Source organism: Aricia agestis, chromosome 3 (assembly GCF_905147365.1).
Source record: "Aricia agestis chromosome 3, ilAriAges1.1, whole genome shotgun sequence".
In the NCBI taxonomy this organism is placed as follows: domain Eukaryota; kingdom Metazoa; phylum Arthropoda; class Insecta; order Lepidoptera; family Lycaenidae; genus Aricia; species Aricia agestis.
Genome location: NC_056408.1, coordinates 13115335 through 13138229, shown reverse-complemented (window position 1 = coordinate 13138229; position 22895 = coordinate 13115335). Strand labels below are relative to the sequence as shown.

General features: G+C 36.0%; 1 protein-coding gene and 1 long non-coding RNA gene across 5 annotated transcripts in view; both read right to left on the bottom strand.

Moving 5' to 3' along the window:
* Positions 1 to 22895, bottom strand: part of LOC121725403 (protein tramtrack, beta isoform-like) — a 554986-nt gene that overhangs the window by 18489 nt on the left and 513602 nt on the right. The gene's annotated exons all lie outside the window — the stretch shown is intronic.
* Positions 16695 to 18137, bottom strand: LOC121725430. The gene is made up of 2 exons (XR_006035386.1): positions 18092 to 18137; positions 16695 to 16966 (listed from the first exon to the last, which is right to left on the bottom strand). It is a non-coding gene; the product is annotated as an uncharacterized LOC121725430 (long non-coding RNA).

Here is a 22895-nt window from a genome sequence, read left to right as displayed (position 1 = left end):
CAGTACTTATGACACAACCAAAAGAAACGAAATATTTCTACCTAGACGTATCTACATAAAAAACTCTGTAGACTGAAAATACTACCGGTAAAAAAGTATCCTTTATCCTGAATATAATTCACGCAACAAAGCTGCTGCAAATCAGCTCATCGTCTCTATAATAGGTACACGATTATGGCCGAAGCCAAGCCCTGATTTTTATTTCTTTACCTGTATATCTAAAGCGCAAGCGGCCCTAAGTTATCTTAACTATGATCCAAACCACAAAACGTGTCACAAAAAAACCTTAATATTGACATTCCCTTCTAGACGTATGGTTTCGATAAAGGAGTCTAGAGATAGCTTATAAGCATTAATAGTAGGACCAATTGGGCGAGTGGTTGTGGTTGTTATGGTATTTCAGTATGGTGTAGTCGTTACAGGTGAATATCGCGGCTCGGCAGCCCCGGTGCTTGTCCGTGGCGCAGTACCAGCGCGTCTTCTGCGCCACGCCGAAGTGCCGGTGGAACTTGTAGCCTCCCATCACCAGGATACGCGCACCACGCTCCCCGATATAGAACCTCGGACCTGAAATACACGACTATGTTGAAGAGAATGACAAAAACTATTTCTTCGACTCACTCGCCATGTAGAGATAAAAAAAAGTAAATTTACCATGAGCACATTTTAATTGTTTTATTGTTAGTATATTTTTGTGCTTCATGACAATACAAAGCATTTCAAATAGGCTCCTGATGAGATCCCGATGAGATTCCGGGCTTACCAGGCACGTGTGATACTCATACGGACCAGAAACATAATATCTACAATAGTGAATAGATTATAGTAATCTATTGTGTAAATGGATTACTATACTTAATTGCCTATTGTACAGATGTGTTTTTTTTTTTTTTAATGAAATAAGGGGGCAAACGAGCAAACGGGTCACCTGATGGAAAGCAACTTCCGTCGCCCATGGACACTCGCAGCATCAGAAGAGCTGCAAGTGCGTTGCCGGCCTTTTAAGAGGGAATAGGGTAAAAGGGGAGGGTAGGGAAGGGAAGGGAAGGGAAGGGAAGGGAAGGGAATAGTTGAGGGTAGGGAAGGGAATAGGGTAGGGGTTAGGGGATTGGGCCTCCGGTAAACTCACTCACTCGGCGAAACACAGCGCAAGCGCTGTTTCACGCCGGTTTGCTGTGAGAACGTGGTATTTATCCGGTCGAGCCGGCCCATTCGTGCCGAAGCATGGCTCTCCCACGTATAAACGTGTTGTCATGTTCCTACTAATGCTTGCTAAATCTATTACTAGGCCGTTGGTATTGGTATATACCGCAATGGTATTACCATCAAAACCACTAGAAAAAGGAGTTTACTGTCCAGCCCTAGTAGACAAGTGGCAAGCGATTATCGTAAACGCTAACAAAAATATTATGTATGCGATGTGACATAAGTCATCGCTTCGCTAGCGAATACTAATGTCAAATCCCATACATTTTGTGGCATTGGCGTTAGCGTTTATGATAACCGCTTGTCTAGGCCCTCTGATCATCTGATATGATATGTTGTAGATAATGCTGTGAAATGAGTCAGCCCATATCATGACAGTCTGGCAAAATCATATCCAGGCTGTGTCACGACAGTCTGGCATAGTGTCATGTCCAGTCCCAAGTCGGTGGGTGGGTGTGCTCGTTTTTGGTCTTAACAATGACATCATCGAACGTAAATATGGAGGCTCGGCAGCGCCTTTTCATATGGGTGGCGCAGTACCATCGGGTTTTGCCACCCCAGGACAGGTGGCGACGAAACTTGAACCCCTGATAGATCAAAATTCGCGCCCCGCGAATTGACGTTATGTACCCAGTCCCTGGAACAAGATTATAATTGTATGAGGTACCAAATCATTCCAGAGATTAGACAAAATAAAAACTTTATTTTCGTCGTGAGTGTACTTTATTCTCAGTTTTTCACATCATACATATATTTTTAAAAGCTTTTTTTTAACTTGCTCTGTATGTATGTAAGTATATTATGTATGTTCGGGTGAAATTTTAAAACTCAATTTTGAAGTAGATATATTTAACCGATCGAGCTGAAATTGCATGCACGTTTAGTTTGGATGACAATGCGTGATATTGTATGTGACATCACTCTAAATCCAATATGGCCGACCATCCAACATGGCGAAATAGTTATTTTCTATGCAGGTCTACAATATGGATATTTAATGAAAGGGCTTTTTGAGAGTAACTCGAAAACGAATGTAATGTCATACTACATCCAATATGGCGGCTCATCCAAGATAGAGATATAGTTATTTTTAATGCACTTCTGCAATATGGGTATCAAATGAAAGGGCTCATTGAGAGTAACTCGGAAACGAATGTAGTGTCATTCTACATCCAATATGGCGTCTCATCCAAGATAGGGGAATATTTTTAATGCACTTCTGCAATAATTATGGGTATCAAACAAAAAGGCTCATTGAGAGTAAATTGAAAAGTCATGTCGTGTCCTGTCGTGCCGTGTCGTGTCGTATCGTAACATGACGTGACGTGACGTATCGTGTCGTGTCGTGACGTGACGTGTCGTGTCGTGTCATGTCTATAACTGTGGTAACCTCATACTTAAAATAAAACGTTCGAAATATACATTTTAGTTTATTTTTCTAAAAGTAACAAAATTATGTCCATCATTATGGCTCATATTGTTTTCACGAGTTTATATTCAATTATATAAAATATCTACTCAATGCTGTGGATCAAAATTCGGGGTTGATATAAGCTAATTGTAACTTTCAGATTTGAAAGTCACATAATGTGACTTTTCCTTGCGCCAAGACGTTGTAGTCTTTCCCTGGCTGTTTTGAAATCTTAGGGAGCCATTAAACTCAGTCCAAAGTCAACATAGGTTCGTGCGTATGGATGTTGTTGCATCTGATGATTTCGTTTTGTAACGTGAATATGCTGGCTCGGCAGCACTTGTTGTAATGCGTGGCGCAGTACCACCGCGTCTTCAGCGCCGTGGTCCGATGCTTCCTGAACACGAACCCGCCGATCGTTATCACTCTCGCCCCACGTGACGTCGTCCGAAACATCGCACCTACAAGGAAAATGTCTGTCACTACTGAATTTTGAGGGTCAGCGTACCGTTTAGCCTCTAGAGACCAGTGGTCAGCGTTTGACAGGTAAGGCTGCAAAAAGTTAGGTACGTAGCCGATCTTTAAAAAAACATTTTAAAAAGAAGGTTTTGAAAATTTGCAATTAATCTTTTTAAAACATTTTTTTTTTCATTAAAATAAAGTTTTCTGTTTTAATAAAATTATTTATTGCAATGCCACTCAGTCTACCATGTAAATAAAATAAAAATACAATATTATGTATATTTAAAAAATATATCGTAATTTATCTAAATATTACTATATTTTTACTAGAAAACTACAAATATATCTTATGACAAGTATTCTGGTTAAAATTTTGGGTATATGGAAGAATCGATTTATCAGACTTGTACTCCAAAAATAATTTCATTTTGTATGTCAAAAAATGTATATAAAACCGAATAGAACCGCTTCCTTTTTTGAAGTCGGTTCAAAATCTAAGGTACAATCTACTAGAGGACGCCCGCAACTCCGTTGCGCCAAAATTTGTTTATCGCGCCGAAATCGTACATTTTTCGGGAAATTATATAACTATTAATCTTCCAATATACAAAAAATCCGTACCGTCTTCAACCAAGTTTTGTTCATTACAGAACCTAGAAATTACAGAAATAGGTCTATTCGTAACCATCACCATCCGTGGGATCATGAGTATGGTTGTTATTGATTCTGATGATTCTGTCATCGACGGTGAACAGACTGGCCCTGCAGCCGGTGGGCTGGTGGGTGGCGCAGAACCATCTGCTCTTGATGCCTCTTTTGTAATGGTGGAAGAACTTGTAGCCATAAGCGTAGATGACGCGCGCCCCACGACGAGACGTCGCGTACACCACACCTGGTATTGGACAACCGTTTTTAGAAATTATTATTATTTTTATTGTAAATCGCATCCAAATCAGGCTAAGTATATATTATATTATTTAATGCGAGACAGAATAGCAATGGGATGGAAAGCTATTGACTTAGCCCTTTTATTTACAATAATAAGTAAATTCCGTTTAATCGAGTTTTCATATTATGACGAGTCTTGATCAAATGTTCCTCGCATTCCTTTGTTTTGTTCTTTATCATTCCGCAAATCAAGTTGGTGCAGATGATGTCACAAAATCGCGTAGGCCGTGGTTTCACGGGTTTTATAGGAGTGAAAGAGATGTCGATGTTTTTCATGAAAATAGAGCGAGACATTAAAAATGTCAAAATAGTAAGAGTAAAATATTATAATAGTAAAAAAGTAGATAAAGTTAATTGCTGATAACTGATAAGTCACCAGACTCACAAGTGCTTGTCTAACCTACGCTCTTTATTTAAAATAAAAAAAGGGTACTCACAAGAATACCTACCACCAAACAGGGAAGTGAAAGCTAAAGTGGGACCACTTCAAAACCCACATCCATCGCAACTCATCATAACTGAGTACGAATGCCTGGAAGACGTAAGCCAAAGCCCCACCGAGGAACACCAAATAACCGGCCCCCAAATATACACGGATGGAAGTAAAATAGAGGGGAAAACTGGAGCTGCTCTAACGTGGTGGAATAACGGCCGGGAAACCAGACGCTCCACTTTCCACCTAGAACCGCACAATACAGTCTTCCAATCTGAGATCTATGCACTCTATAAAGCGATCCAATTGGCAAGAACATCAAAGGAAAGCTTAATTAACATCATGAGTGACTCCAGATCGTTACTAAACATGCTGAGAAATCCTTTGGTGACTCACCCACTTGCGATCGAAATGAAGAAAGACCTAAGAGCTATAACAGAGGAAGGCTGAAAAGTGCGGCTATTCTGGCTAAAAGCGCACGTGGGTACTCCAGGAAACGAAAGAGCGGATGAACTGGCAAAAAAGGCTGCACTTACCATAAACACGGCCTCAGATTACAACAGAGTGACAATGTCCTATATACGGAGGAAAATAAGGGAGGGGACAACAGTTAAGTGGCAGGAAAGATACCAATCCTCCTCAACCGGATCGGTCACAAAAGTTTTTTTCCCCACTGTTAAAAAGGCGTGGGAAATACTAAGGCACGTTACAATAACGCCTACACACGTGCAAGCCATGACCGGTCATGGAGGATTCGCAGCATACTTGTATCGTTTCCACCTTAAAGACCTCCTCCTGCATTTGTGACCCCGCAAAGGACGAGACAATATTCCACCTGCTCATTGAATGCCCAAGGTTTGGTAGTAACAGGTCTGACTTAGAAATACGTCAATGAAAAGACAACTGGAAATGGAGCTAAGTCAGGCAACCCTCCCTACCATCATGGAGGAAAAAGCCACCAGAGAACCGTTGATGGTATTTATCAGCAAATAAATACATATATAATAATTATTTATATATATATATATATATATTTTATTTCAATTATCCTTGGTGCGAAAAATCTAAATAATAAAATAACAAAAAAGGATATGGACGAGCAGTCCATAGACGGCCACAATTTTATAATAAAAAAAAACCTATGCTCTTTTTAAAAAGACTGGATAGACTTCAATTTACAACCTACACAAGATTTCTAAAACTTTTCCAATGTAACATATCAAACAGGTACAATACCATAAGTAATCTAATACCACCTGGGGGCCTATTATGAGCTCTTAAATCCATTCACTTTACGTCCTTGTACAGTCAGTATAAGGACGTTAAGTGAATAGATTTAAGAGCTCATAATAGGCCCCCCTGAACTTCTTAGTAAGGGTGAAAATGTTTAAATAATTTTGAAAATAAAAAAAAAAAATGTTTAAGCTATAAAAATTATAATTTTTACTATAATATCTATGTTGTAAACGTTTATTAATGAACTTAAAATATACTCTACACCTATGTTCTACACACATTTTTTATCTTAGTGTAAGTTATTAACATGTCAAATGTTACAACTTACAATACATTAATAGCGTTCTAAAACAAAAAAAAAACATAGTCTGCATTGTACGAGGATGTGTGAACTTCTAAGGTTGGGTTGCACCAACTAACTTGAACTATAATTTTAACTTTAACTACAATGCAAAATGTCAAATGTTTGGTTAAAGTTAAAAATGGACGCCATCAAGACGCCATATTTAACCACAACCATAGAACTCGACAAGATTTTAAATGCACGTGGCGAAAAAAGGAACTAACGCTGTCATCATACAAAAACGTGATTTTTGACAGTTCTCCTTATCCAGCAGCGCCCCCGCCCACGTTCATTTATAACCTTGTTGGACCAGCTGTCATCTGTCAATTTCTCCGGTCAAAGTTAAGGTTAAAGTTAAATTTAACCTTAACTATAACCATAACTTTAACCTTAACTTTAACTTTAACCACACATCTGGTGCAACCCAACCTAATTCTAACAAATAATTGTTGTATAATAAAGTAAACTTATAACTAAAATACTAGTTGGATCAATCTAGAGCTTAGGTCTACAGTAATAGTACGTATTACGTAATATAGCTAAGATCTGCTCAAGTTTCCAATATTATCAGACAAAGGCAAGCAAACCTTGAACAGTTATTGCAAATATTTTGATTAGTAAGGGTAGATCTTTTGTGACTAGCCCGTAGGGTCAATTCAGGGGCCTTACTCCCGAAACTGATATCGATTTCAATTTTAGATTTCAACGGTTTTTGACACTTTAGACATCTAAAATAGCGCCATTTCAGATGTCTAAAGCATGTTTAAAGTGTCAAAAACCGGTGAAATCGAACCGGGAAGGGAATATAGTAGGGGATTGGGCCTCCGGTAAACTCACTTACTCGACGAAACACAGTGCAAGCGCTCTTTCACGCCGGTTTTCTGTGAGAACGTGGTATTTCTCCGGTCGAGCCGGCCCATTTATGCCGAAGCATGACTCTCCCAATTGTAAACAGATTTCAATTGCGTGAGACGTCTTGGGAATCTGTCAAATCCTGGATACGTTGCTTTGCGGTCTGAATCAACCCTTGCATCGAAACAGTTAAGTAGCGAAGCGATCGCTAGTTGTGTGCCCATTCTGTCACAAATCGCAATAGAAACGCGATTTACTACTCTACAAAAGTCGCCGCGTTCAAGGCCCTTTAAACATCCCATTATTATTGGGCTGTTAAGGCCCCTTATACAGGGTGTAACAAAAATAAGTGATAATACTTTAGGGTGGGTACGTGTTCCTTGTAGAGAGCTCACTGTGAAAGTAGCAGCGCTGAAAGACCTAAATTTTTTTTCACTTTTGTATGGGGAAACTCGTGACGCTCGGGCCCTTGCCCATACAAAAGTGAAAAATATTTTTCGTCTTTCAGCGCTGCTACTTTCACAATGAACTCTCTACAAGGAACACGTACCCACCCTAAAGTATTATCACTTATTTTTGTTACACCCTGTATATACGTCAGATCAAATACATCTATAATGTGATCGGAAAGTGGTATACCAGTTTCAATAATATTGCTGTGGTATAAATAAAAAAAAACCTTTAATACTGCATGACATGGCGATTGGCGACTCGCCATACTTTTGCATTGATGTGTGATAGATTCGTCTTTGGTAAACTTAATAGTAGCTAAATTAATTAAAATAATTTAAAACAAATTACGTAAATAAAAATAAAACTAAAATTACAATAATTGTAAAGGTTATTTGTTATGGCGTTTACCTAAAAAGTTACGTAAGGCAGTCTACCTCTAAGGTATATAAAAATTAGAACGTTACAAATACAGTTATAAAGTTAATCAAAATAACTTTGTGGAAATCTGTAATTTAGACTCATTTGCGCCAGCTGAAGTTATTTTTTTGGTTGAGTATTTTCTTCCTCGATTTTCGCATTAATATATTATGATAAAAAATACTATAAAGGCTTTCTTATGGTTCTTGGTCATCCCAGGTCATGTCAAAATTTGTGGAGGAATAATGTCGCACCAAATGGACTGTTCGGTGGAAATGGAATGATACGAATTGTTCGAATTGGCGCAAAACAACGGTGATTTGATTGCTATAGCTGTCAAGTTCAACTTTGTCATAATATATTATTATCAATGCCCAAATCAAACTTTATTGCTTTTAGATAGAAAATATAAGAAGCTGTTTAAGCGTAAAAATAACACTTTTGAGTTAGAGGAGATGTCACCAACGAAATGACAAAAATAAATAATGATCAGGCTGGTTTTACATAGGGCGGCGCGAACGCGTGGTTTGGCCTAGAGGCCTAGATGACGAGCAAATGTATGTAAATGATAGTGAGTGACTAGTGTCACTACACTGTCATTTACATACATTTGCTCGTCATCTTGCGGTGTAGCCGCCAAACCTCGCGTTCGTGCAGCCTTATGGCAAATGCAAAATAGAATAATGAAATTCATTGACCATTGCGATCATTCTCTCCTTTGTCTGCCCATTTTTTCGATCCTCTTCATAACATCGGCTTCGGCGGGTGCGTGTGGACGTTCTTGCATTTGACGATGTCAGCTCCGATGGTGTATATGACGGCGCTGCAGCCGCGGTTGTAGTGGGTGCCGCACCACCACCTCGTCTTGCAGCCCAGCTCGCACTGCCGCAGAAACTTGTAGCCGCCGATACAGATCATGCGAGCACCCCGAGATGACGTCGTGAATACTGGAACTAAAGGTATACCAGTTAAAACCGGACCAAAATATATATTATTACTAACTTATCAGAAAAGAGTCAAAGATGGTGCGCTAATCTAGGTTACGTGATATATATACAGGGTGTAACAAAAACAAGTGATAATACTTTAGGGTGTGTACGTGTTCCTTGTAGAGAGTTCACTGTGAAAGTAGCAGCGCTGAAAGACCAAAATTTTTTTTCACTTTTGTATGGAGAAAATCGTGACGCTCAGGCTCTTGCCCATACAAAAGTGAAAAGGAAAATGTCATTTTATTCGTGTTTTATCGAATACCGAGAAAATCTCGGTCAAATAACTAGTTTATAATAACGAGAGAGATATCATGAACTTTAACGAAGAATTAGCTCCCTACTGGCGAACACCAATAAGTCTAATTTTATAACGAGGATTATCTGTTGGAGCTTTAACTAGAACATTCGTAGCATAATTCAACCGAGCTGCTGTTTTTAATGTTCAAACACCATCAAAGATAAATATAATTCTTTAATAGTCTTTTAACCCCAAGATATGAGAACCCCACTGCAGACTAAAAGCGTTGACTAACGCATAATATCTAGATATAGGACACATATTAGGAGACAAGAAATAAAGTTGTGCAAGTATTTGAAAAATATGTTTATTAAAGCAACAATATATTAATCTTCCTTACAATAAGATTATTAAAAAGTTATATTGTTACAAACACCTAGACTCATTTGGACGAATATTTTTAACAAAATACTGGATATAACATGTTTCTTATAATAATAATAATTTAAGTACTAATATATTAATTATGTTAAGTACATAGTTTTTAATAAGTAAGGAAGTAATAAAATTAATATCGTAACGATATTGTTTTGGTGTAAACAGTAAACACGCAAGAGAATTTCAGATACATTTATAATATTAAAAAAAAAAAAATTAAAACCACGTTTAGTTTAAAAGGGTACATGCAGCAATATAAAGCACAAGTTTTAAGTGTAAGTTACACTTATTACCACTCTCCGTACAAAAACTATTTTCATAGAAAAAATGTATAAAAATGTATGAAAACTCTAAAATTTTATACGGTAATAAAATTTAATAGAATTACCGTAATGATTATATATTAATTTAAGGATTTTAGAAAGCAGAATATAATATTATTATCTATTGGTCCCATGAATATGACAATAAAACCAAAACCTCAGATGATAGATAAGAGGCTAGTTAATTATGTTAAGTACGTGCAGGGAATTTCCACTTTGTTGAGCTTCCAAACTCACATTTAAAATATTATTGAAAACCATTTACGATTAACAAAACATTTCGATGATGAACAACACAAAAAAAAAAGATTTAAAAGTGTAGTTTAGGTAGATGATTATGTGTATTGCGTCTTTTGATGATCTCGTCGTAAAGCGTGGTCAAGGTGGCGCGGCATTGGGCTGAACAGTGTTGGGAGCATCGCCACAGTCGCTTCACCCCGGCAGTGGAGCCCATCTTCAAATGGTAAGTGTACCCTTGGTGCAGTAGCAGAGGTTTGCCGGTTCGGTTCCTGATGTACTTCACCGTGGAACTGAAGAAATCTGGAACATCTGATAATTTAACATACGAACAAACATCACCTAATCATGCGTGAACTCAAATGCCACATATTATTATGTACAGTATAACTCAGCTGTGACCTTGAAATTAAATTTGCCGAATATAGCTGAGACTGCATTGTTTTCCTGCTTCCATTGTCTGAAATCTTGATAACTTGCGCTGATGCTCATTTAACAATTAATGATTAAAACAATTATATTTTAGAATGCACCTATTCTACCTTCTTATTATCCCTCTTAGGTTGGCTGATAGAGAATGCCAGGCAAATAATTTATAAGTAATATAAATATAATATATTTGGCTTATGCTTTCAGTTGTTTAAACAACGCCAAAATCCCCGAACCTGTATAATATTCTATAAGGATTCAAAAGTTCTGTTCGGTACTTTCGGAACCAGGGTATAAACTGGTGCAAAATCTTACTTTTTGGTAGCATTTGCCTCGAATACTTCAGAAAAAATTAAAATCACTATATGTTTACATACAAATTTCAAGGAGTCCCCTCGATTCCTCATGGATCCCATTATCAGATCACCACTTTTGTAATCATGGTACCAAATTCGGATTAAACCCTATACAACAACAAAATAATTATGAAAATCGGTCCACAAACGGCGAAGTTGTTGTTGAACATACAAAAAATATATACAGACGACTACAATACAATACAAAAAAAAAATATATGACATCTTCCTTTTTGGAAGACGGTTAAAAATAACCTGTCAGGTGACATCTAAAGAAAAACATTACCTTTAAATTCTATTATGTATTAAAATAAAATAACACTAATTCATAAAAATCCATTCGTAAAAAAAATATAAGTGGTTCTTTGCAAGCTGATAGTTTTAAAACCAAACACTTCAGACTACAATTCAATATTAATACTTAGTAAAAGTTGGTTGCATCTGACTTAGGAGGATGACTGTGGGTATCTCTGACATGAACTATTTCATCATCCACCGTGTATAAAATAGCTTTGCATCCTACATATGCATGAGTGGAACACCTCCATCTGACTTTCCCACCAGAGTGATGTTTTGCGGCATAGTATCTGTATTCATTAAGTTTTATTAACCGTTTTCCCCGCCTAGACACGACAAATTCAACTGAAATGAGAGAGAACTCGTTATTAATACAGTATACAGTTTATTTCACAATATTATTGTTATTCTACTTAATTATAAGTGGGGTGCCCTGGCTACCCCAAGCCCAACTTTCAATTTTATCAGGGCGTCTACCGTAGGACTTACAAAAGTAACGCTCGGTGCAGCTTGCGATCAAGTGTATGTTTTAGTGTAGTAAACAAAAGTTTTTGTAGTAGTAGGTATTGTTAAAATTAAATAACTCTTATTAAAATTAAAAAAAAAAATCTATTCCTACAGGAAATATAATTAAGAAGCTTTTTGTGACATGAAGTTTTTACAATTTACTTATATTATGGTGCTACCTCACCAGGAGCATTCGCGTGTAATATAACATTATCGATTCAACTTTGAGCTTTACATTACAATACTACCTCCCTAACCGACGAGCATTCTCGTGTGATGTTAAATTATTATAGGTGACATAAGTTATATCAAATTATTATGTATCATTAGAAGGTGCGCATTGTAACGCTCGGTTCTCCTCCCTCACTGATGTAATGCTTGACTCTGCAACGTTACATTACACGCGAATTCTCCTGGTGAGGGAGCGCCTTTAGTTCTCTCATCGCCATCATCATGACAAGCATTCAAAACCGTGACTACGGCTTTGAATGCTTGTCATCTAACTTGGGAGGATGATTGTGGGTTTTTCTGACATGAACTATTTCGTCGTCCATTGTATATAAAATGGCTTTGCATCCTAAATATGCATGAGTAGAACACCTCCATCTAATTTTTCCACTGGCATTATAAGTTTTCGTGGCATAGTATGTGTATTCATTACGCTTTATTAATCGGTTTCCCCGCCTCGACATAACAAATACAACTGAAAAGAGAGAGAGAGAACTCCTTTATACAGAATACTGTTTATTTTACCATATTATTATAAGTGTTTTTAAAAGCTTTTATTTAACTTGCTCTGTATGTATGTAAGTATGTATGTTCGGGTGAAATTTTGGAACTCAATTTTGAAGTAGATATATTTAACCGATCGAGCTGAAATTTTGCATGCACGTCTAGTTTGGATGACAATGCATGATATTGTATGTGACATCACTTTAAATGCAATATGGCCGACCATCCAAGATGGCGAAACAGTTATTTTCTATGCATTTCTACAATATATATATTAAATGAACGGGCTTTTTAAAAGTAACTCGAAAACGAATGTAATGTCTAGGGAATGTTATTATTCGACAAATTTACTATTCGAATAATTCGAATATTCTACAAAAATTTTCGAATAATTCGAATATTATTCGAATAATTGGAAAATTCTGAAAAATGCTGAAAACTCTGATTAAAAGTAAAACGAAGCTTTGTACAACCTTTTTGTTAATAGTATAAAGTAAATAATTCTTGTTTTTACTTTTATCAACAGTTAATGTTCATTGTTAAACACTTTAAAACTTTATAATATAAGGTTACAGCTGGGCAAAGGAACTGCTGTAAATTGTAAACCGTTTTCGATCGTAACACCTTTTACTTTCTAATGTGATTATGCTTAGTCTAACGACGTTATGGTATCTGTTCCTTAACACCTCCATCGTGGGTATCGCAGACACAATAGATTTTCAATTGTTATGCGGCAGCCGGCTGCCGCTTAGGAATTGATAGGATAATACTGAGCCAGCTCACCCGTCTATTTGATATTTTCGAGCCACATTCTGATTCACGTAGGTGGCTTCGCCTGTGTCAACGTGGCTCGAAACTATAAAAAAGGCCCGCTAGAAAACAAACACCAAACAAAGAAAAAAATTGCAACGAAGCTCTGGGGAGGGTGAAATAATCATGGAGCTGGTGACTTTAGTAACTTGAAGTTTGCTAATGCCATTAATAACATGATATTAGGGAGCCACCGACCGAGACGGGGTTTCCGTTCTCGGCCAAGACCGAGATCTGGCACCGAAATTCATGTTGAACACTAAAACACTATTTTTCGTGCACTTTTTCCACTATATTCAGAAATAATTATAAATTTTAACAAATTACACGACCGGTTTCAAAATAAATTTGAAGTGCAAAAATTTTCGTCAATAATATTTATACATTCTTTAATGGGTATGTTAGAAAATAGGTGTAAGAAAAACATCAATTTCCTCCGCGAAAATTCTCGAAAGATGTAGCTAACAGAGATAGAAAGGATTAAATATTTCGATTTGATGGTCCTAAAATATGGATTGTTCTATCTGTAACGACAATGCTACTGTTAAATTAAATAAAATAACCTATCACCATACAAAAAATCTGCTGGTTCGGGGTTCCGTATTAGGGTTCTGTAGTCAATAAGTCCTTGAGTCCAAGTTGAATCCTAACGACTAAAACATGGTCAACGGCGACGATGAATGGTCGTATATATTAATTTGTTAGACTAAAAACAGATTTTTATATCATAAAAGATCTAGAATATTCATAAATAATATTATTTTTCTAAAATAAACTTAATTATGTTCTTAGTTCATATTAATTTTATGTGTTAATAGCATTTTAAAGAAAAATAAAAATATTCTTATTATTCGAATTATTCGAAAAATTATTTGGCGAATATTCGAATAATAAAATCGTCGAATATTCGAATAAAACGACTATTCGAATATTCGAATAACATACCCTAGTAATGTCATACTACATCCAATATGGCGGCTCATCCAAGATACACGTATAGTTATTTTTAAAGCACTTCTGCAATATGGGTATCAAATGAAAGGGCTCATTGAGAGTAACTCGGAAACGAATGTAATGTCATTCTACATCCAATATGGCGTCTCATTCAAGATAGGGGGATATAGTTATTTTTAATGCACTTCTGCAATATGGGTATCAAATGAAAGGGCTCATTGAGAGTAACTCGGAAACGAATGTAATGTCATTCTACATCCAATATGGCGTCTCATTCAAGATAGGGGGATATAGTTATTTTTAGTGCACTTCTGCAATATGGGTATCAAATGAAAGGGCTCATTGAGAGTAACTCGGAAACGAATGTAATGTCATTCTACATCCAATATGGCGTCTCATTCAAGATATAGTTATTTTTAGTGCACTTCTGCAATATGGGTATCAAATGAAAGGGCTCATTGAGAGTAACTCGGAAACGAATGTAATGTCATTCTACATCCAATATGGCGTCTCATTCAAGATAGGGGGATATAGTTATTTTTAATGCACTTCTGCAATATGGGTATCAAATGAAAGGGCTCATTGAGAGTAACTCGGAAACGAATGTAATGTCATTCTACATCCAATATGGCGGCTCACCCAAGATAGGGGAATATTCTGCAATATGGGTATCAAACAAAAAGGCTCATTGAGAGTGAATTGAAAAGTCATGTCGTGCCCTGTTGTGTCGTATCGTGTTGTGTCGTGTCACGTCGTGTCGTGTCGTGTCGGATCGGGTCGGGCCGGGTCGTGTTGTGTCGTGTCGTGACGTGCCGTGACATGACGTGTCGTGTGGTGTCTTGTTATGTCAAGTCAAAACCAGCCGGGCATTAGAAAATACTGGGTTGAATCCGGTCATTTTTTTAAAGTGATACTTATTTAATTTTTTTGTCGTAAAATTAAGTACGATTTCTTAAAGATTTAAATTAAGTTAAGAACAAAACAAACTACAATCAAGCAGACTTAAGAAATCTAGTTCTAACTAGATTTCTTAAGTCTGCTTGATTGTAGTTTGTTTTGTTAAATAATTTATTTTTTGTTTTTTAGTTAAACCTCTAACTAAAAAACAAAAAATAAATTATAAGCAAAAAACTTTTTGAAAAAAGCTTTTATTTAAATAATCTAAAAACAAGAAAATAAACCCCTTAAAAATTCTAACTATTAAGTTATAACCTCAATATATTATACAATTTGCATTATAATAAAAGCTTGTCGCGAGACATAACAATCTGTCAATATTTAATTAAGTACTTTAAAAAAAATATATAATATCAGTTTACTCAGTTAAATTGGCACTTACCTACTAGTTTATTATTAACAAATCACGCGACAAGCTTTTATTATCATGCAAATTGTATAATATATTGAGGTTATAACTTAATAGTTAGAATTTTTAAGGGGTTTATTTTCTTGTTTTTAGATTATTTAAATAAAAGCTTTTTCAAAAAGTTTTTTGCTTATAATTTATTCTACTTACATACTCGAACTTTTAAATTTTTGTAAGTAGCGTTCGGCATAAATTGAAATTAGGTTTTTCTACTTACGTACTCCAACTTTTAAATTTATGTAAGTAACGTTCGGCATAACTTGAAATTCGACCTTTTGCGATCAAGTGGTAAAGTAAATCAGAATATCTTGTGGTATAGTAAATTTGATTTTTTTTTCAGTAGTAGGCTCTGCTAATAAAACGAAACAATCCTTATTAACAATCTAATCATCTATCGTCACGAAGCTTCGTGCTATGAGATGGTATCGTCTCATGCACGATGCACTACGCATGTGCGGCCGCAGCATTAAGGAAACACAAGTAGTTCTTTGTGGTGTTAAGTTTTTACAACAATCAGTAATTTACGCTTAGCCACGGTTTAAAATGTTTCTTGGGCGGATGATTGTGGGTATTTCTGACACACACTATTTCGTCGTCCACTGTATATACAACAGCTTTGCATCCATAATTTGTGTGAGTAGAACACCTCCATCTGATTTTTCCACCAGAGTCACTAGTCTTCGTGGAGTAGTATGTGTATTCATTACGTTTTAATAATCGGTTTCCCCGATTAGACACGACAAATCCATCTGAAATGATTGAAAGAACATATTAATACAGGAAACACGTTAATACAGTAAAGTTTCCGGCAACGCACCTGCAGCTCTTCTGATGTTGATTGTGTCCATGGGCGACGGTAGTTGCTTTCCATCAGGTGACCCGTTTGCTCGTTTGCCCCCTTATTTTATTTAAAAAAAAAACAGTTTACTTCTCAATATTAGTGTTTTCCTACTTCCAAGTGGCGTCCTCTGGCTAGCCCCACTTTTAAATTATCCCTTAATCGGGCATAACGAAAAGAACAGTTTTGCATGGCATAAAGATGTTCTTAGGTCAATTAGCATATCTGTGTACATACGATAAAGTACTGAAACTGAAAATAATTATGTTTTTACGGGTAGGAAATTATTTCCCTTTGCCTGTTCATGACCAACCAAGGTGGGAAATTATTCCCCTTTGCCCGATAACGTCTATATAAATATATAGACTAGTTAGTTGCTCTGCTTCTTTTGAATTTATAAATAAAGGATCTAATAAACATTAATCTTTTAAAGTTGTTTATTAAAAAAAAACATTAATCAGACAAATGAAACTGTTTGAAACACCCCTGCGCACATAATGCCACTTTGCATGTGGAGCACAAGATATTGGTGCGTTTTTCTTTTTTTTTTGTGCTGCACAATCGGCACCTCTTATAGGTAGCGCCTTTTTCGGGGAGATGCACGCCAACGTTTTGGAGTCGAATTTCACGTGGAACACCAAAATTGCCCCCTTTCTTATTTTTAAATACTATAGAGCTCCTTTTGGTGTCTCTGTAATTATTGATTAGGCCTCGCACCAACTCCTTATCCGAGTCTCTTGTAATTGGTTTTATGTAATTATCTAAAACAATTGAAAATAAACTTAAATAATTGACAAATCTAAAAAGTTGACAAAAAAAAAACATTTTTTTACAGGTTGTTCGGGTGAACACCGTTATCCTTAAAACCATTTTTTTGAAATTCCCAGCATGGTTCTCATAGAAAAAGTTGTTCGTTTTGACGGGCTCATTCGATGGTTTTAAGGATAACGGTGTTCACCCGAACAACCTGTATAAAGTGACGCAAAATGGTGTTGCTAATGGACAATGGGATCTATTTTCCCACTTGCAAATATGTATTTCAAATGAATCAACCCCACATAAACACTACGTTTTTGCACTGAAAATCATAATAAAGCTGCACAGAATATAATAAACTAGCGACCCGCCCCGGCCTCACACGGGTATAAAATATATAGCCTAAGTTACTCACAGTGGTTTTTAATTATATTTATTATTCATCAATACCCGTGGGCCGCATTGGTCGGTACCGCCGCAATAGCTACGTCCCGCAATTTTAGAATCTGTAATATCTTCGAAAAAAGATCTATTATGTATTTAAAGTATTTAATTGAATATGGATTATTGCCGTATTGGTATTTTGACCAATACGGCAATTCGAAAATTAGACATTATTTAAAGAAAATGTCAATAAAATGTTTTTGTGGGATATCCATAAGAGATATATACCATCGCGGAGTATTCTGTAGACCTTTTCATAGTGTACAATACTTGGTACATTATTATTTATTACGATAAATCTCGTAGGGTTCAGCCTGCGTTTGCAATGTAAGCGGAAAAAAATGTAATTATTTACGACATCACATTAGAAACCCCAAAAATAACAGTATTTCTCCACTATTTAATTAATGTTATTATACTTATAAACCTTCCTCTTTAATCACTCTATCTATTAAAGAAAGCCGCATCATAATCCGTTGCGTAGTTTTAAAGATTAAAGGGAACAAAGGGACATGGGGAAAAAAGCAACTTTGTTTTATACTGTATGTATGTACTAAATACTAATCACTACATAGTGATTAGTATTTAGTACATAACAAATCAAATATCTACTTACCAGAATCTTTTTTGAAGAAACTTTGTAGATTTATGTCTCTACCATGTGAAATATGCAATTTTTTTTAAACTGACATATTTTACTTGATTCTGACATTGACACTTGACACTTGAAAGGGCTGGGTTACTAGTAAGTGTTGTTGTTATCTTAGATTCTATTTGTGTAAAAAAAAACATAAAAGGTTGCCATTTCAAAAATATTCGGAAAAACTAGATTGAGAGGGAGGGAAAATAGTTCCCTATGCCCGATTAAGGGTTATCAGAGCGTATACCGTGGGACTTTCAAAAGTTACGCTCGGTCACAGTATTACATGTGGCTCGGTGCAGCTTGAAATTCGACCTCTTGCGATCAAGTGTAGTTGTGGTATAACAAATTAGAGTTTTTTTCTAGCAGTAGCTATTGTTAAAATGAAACAACCCTTGTTCATAAAAATCGATTCGTATAGGAATTACAAGTAGTTCCTTGTAGCCTAAAGTTTTTACAACCATCTGCATCAGTAATTTACTCTTAGCCGAATATCTCAATAGTCAACGTTTTGAATGTTTGTCATCTAACTTGGGAGGATGATTGTGGGTGTCTCTGACATGAACTATTTCGTCGTCTACTGTGTATAAAACAGCTTTGCATCCTATATATGCGTTGGTAGAACACCTCCAACAGATTTTTCCACCGGTGCGTTTCGTGGCATAGTATGTGTATTCATTACGCTTTAATAATCGATTTCCCCGCCTGGACGCCACAAATTCAACTGAAATGAAAGAGAGAGAACTCGTCAACATTGTATCAAATTTATTTCACAATATAAGTTTATATGTTTTCTACTTACAAGTAGGGTGCTCTGGCTATCCCATGTAGTTAATATACCTAGCGGAATAGAGCAACAATCTCGAGCTGTCAAACGAAACCGAAATTGGTTTCATCTGTGTGTAAAAATATGTGTACGTATACACTTACACAAGCATGATTGAACATGATTTCTATGAGATTAAATTGTCTCCGTGCGGCACGTGCCGACTGGACGTCAAAAAAAGAGTGCCGCTGTCATGTATCACACGTCTCTTTTTACCACGCAGTGTTACTGATAGTGACATCTCTCTTGCTCTGGCCTTTGTTTCTCTAGCTAGGTATATTAACTTTATGGGCTACCCCTACTTTTAAAATTGATCAAAGCGTACACCGTAGATGCGAGTTGCGACTCACAAAAGTGACGCCCCCCCGTACAGCTCGAAATTCGACCTCTTGTTTTCAACTTTTACAATCTTGTAGTAAATAAGGTTAATTTTTTAATCAATTATCGGTATCTATTTATTTCTTCAGCTGGAGCTGAGCAATTAAAATGACTAATAGTTGACAGTAGTTTAAAAATGAATCTAATGAGTAAATAGATACATATATAAACGCAGTATTTTTATTTTTCTAAACAAGAAAGGCAAATAGTTTTCATATTGTGTCTCTGGCACATCGGTTTTTTGCAACACCTGCAGTAGGCTAATACTTTTTTTGTCTTTAGAACGGGGACACACTACGCATCGCCGCTGTTTTGTTGGTTTGTCTGCTTCAGAATCGGATGCAATTGTATTTAACATTCCAGCAAGGCTCTTCGGCAACGATGGTTCGCATTTGATTTGGATGTCATTTTTAACCCTCAAGCCCAAGAATTTGAGAGTAGTGGTCTTCTCCACTTTTGGTCGCAAAGGCTTCAAATTGATGACAGAAGTTTCTAAAATGTTAAAATGAATAATTAAGGACGCGTATTATATCAAATTGCTTTACAGGATAGTCTGTTATATCAATATTAATGAAAAACTGAAAGTTAAATCAAGATGCAGCAAACTTCAGGACTCAAAATACGATAGCATACCTACAATTTTCTCGATAGAAAAAATTGCGAAGTTGCTTCCAAATCACCTATAATTAACACGTTAAACTGCTAGTATTCGAGTAATACATTAAAATAAAGCTTGAAACTTTTTAGTATAATTACGTCCATACTATTCATACAAATATTATAAATGCGAAAGTGTGTCTGTCTGTCTGTTACCTCTTCACGCCCAAACCGCTGAACCGATTTTGCTGAAATTTGGCATGGAGATACTTTGAGTACCGGGAAAGGACATAGGATAGTTTTTGTTCCGGAAGAATGTCCGGTTCCCGCGCGATAAACGAGTTTCAGCGCAACGGAGTTGCGGGCGTCATCTAGTTATAGATAAGACAGGGATTATGTTACATATTTTTTTAATAACTTAATAGATATCCTTTAAAAAAAAAAAGAATACCTATAACTGCCCGCTAACTTGGCGATGATTCCGCGTCGTCCTTTTTCACCTGGCATATGAAAGACGGGCGTGAGTGTGAAGAGAGAAGGTTTTTTGGGTTGGTCGCCCCCTTAACATCTACGAGAAGCTGTTTGATGATTCGTGCAATTAGTATATGTTGTTGATAAAAATATAACCGGTCCCTGCCTCTTTTCTAATCTATCTATTTCTAGAACAATATTACATAGCTCATAAAAATAAATTGCGATTCACAAAAAATCTGTCAATTCATGTTACCAATGAAAACAGCGGACAATTTTGTACTAATAATTGATAGTGGTTAAAAAATAAATCTATTGAGTAAATTATATAAGGTGCATTGGGGTAACTTCGGAAGAAAAAAAAAATGGGGATATTCCGAAAATGGCAAATAATTACCAAACAGAAAGTAATTTTGAGCTCTGGCTACATTAACCGAGACGCCAATTTAATCACCTCCCCCACTTCCTTTCCCTCGAGCTGTCAGCCGGCAGTGTATGTGCGCTAAGTTCATTTTTTCGCGCCAAGTGCAATTTTATGATTTTTTTGGGATTATCGAAATTATCGAAATTACCCCGTATTGTTTTACACAGAAATTAGGTAAGTTACGTAATATTTTGTTTGTTTTAAAGAAGCTTTGACGTTTTTTGCTTTCCTAAGAATAGGTTATGTTGCTCTAGCTATGATTTTTAATAAACATTCGAAATAACCCCAGTGGGGTAAATTTGTTAACGAAATTTCCCCAAAAAATTTTTCATAGTCTTTTGCAGGGGTGCGCAACATAATATAATATTCCGATTTGATGGTCCTAAAATATGGATTGTTCTATTTGTAGGACAAGGTTACTCTTGAATTATATAACTATAATAACCTATCATTATACAAAAAAACAGCTTATTTGGGGACCGTTTTAGTCGTTTTAGTTCACTAATCAACAAAACTTAGTTGACTACGGAACCCTAAAACGCACCCCTAACCAGCTGATTTTCTGTATATTGATAGGTTAATAGTTCTATCTCTGTTAGCTACCACTTTCGTTGGCTTTTTTATTGTTCTTATTCTATTTATTTCTTATCTCCAAATGTTGAGGACATCTGCATCCCCGATGGGGTAATTTCGAAAATTTTTCGGTACAAAACTTAGTTTGGTGTCTTCTATGGCTTGTATGCACAATGTTTTTGTATGGGGTAAAATAGAATAAAAATAAATATGTGCCTTAAATGTATTATTACATTAGGTCGTGTTTCGGCTGATATTCGAAATTACCCCTTGAGTATTCGAAATTACCCATGAAAAGTAGAAATAGGGTTATATTTTAAAGGGGTAGTTATATCAGAATCCGTAAATACTTTTGAACTAAAAAATATACAATTCACATGGAAATATGTTTATAATAACTAAAATGTTACAGTTATAGGTAACAATATATACAAATTCGTCTTCTAAACTTGAAACAATGACACAATATACTCACTCTTCCAAAAACTTTACGATATTGCCCCAATGCACCTTATATAAAAGCAGTATTTTTATTTTTCTAAACAAGAAAGGCAAATAGTTTTCATGTGTTTCTGGCACATCGGTTTTTCGCAACACCTGCAGTAGGTTAATACTTTTTTGTCTTTAGAACGGGGACACACTACGCATCGCCGCTTTTTTCTTGGTTTGTCTGCTTCAGAATCGGATGCAATTGTATTTAACATTCCAGCAAGGCTCTTCGGCAACGATGGTTCGCATTTGATTTGGATGTCATTTTTAACCCTCAAGCCCAAGAATTTGAGAGTAGTGGTCTTCTCCACTTTTGGTCGCAAAGGCTCGATTTTCAAATTGATGACAGGAGTTACTAAAATGTAAAAATAAATTATTAACATCTACGTTGAGAAGTTGTTTGATGATTCGTGCAATTCGTATATCTTTTTGATAAAAATAAAACCTGTCCCTGCTTCTTTTCTAGTCTATTTCTAGTTTATTATTTATATCCAATGTTAAATTTTAGAGCAGAAATAAATTTTAATTTATGAAAAATCAGTCTATTAATGCTACCAAATAAAGCGGCAATTTAACATCTACGCACTGTCCCACGTCTAAAGTAAGGTCAACATTTTTTGTGAACAAAAATTTAACACCTTCGCTGCGAAACCAAAACTGTAGTTTTTTCATATGGTGCGTTAGAAGGCCAATATGCCCGATATGTAAACTCTCTACTTATGCTATAAGGCTCATAAACCCAGTAAGGTATTGATGAAATAATAACCTATTATCTTCGTGAAAACGCCGAAATTTGTATACTTGCCTATAACTATACATAGTAGAAGAGTTAACTATTATTATAGTTTGGCCCCGCTCAGGTTCCGTTAATTATACTGAGAAGATATAATATGTAAAAATAAATTAGAGGTCTGACCTGGTACCGCACTGAATGATTGGTTAAATCACAGCCTTTGTAGTGATGGGAAACAAAAGATTGATATGCTGTATATTATACTTTCCTTTATTTTTTATATTACATA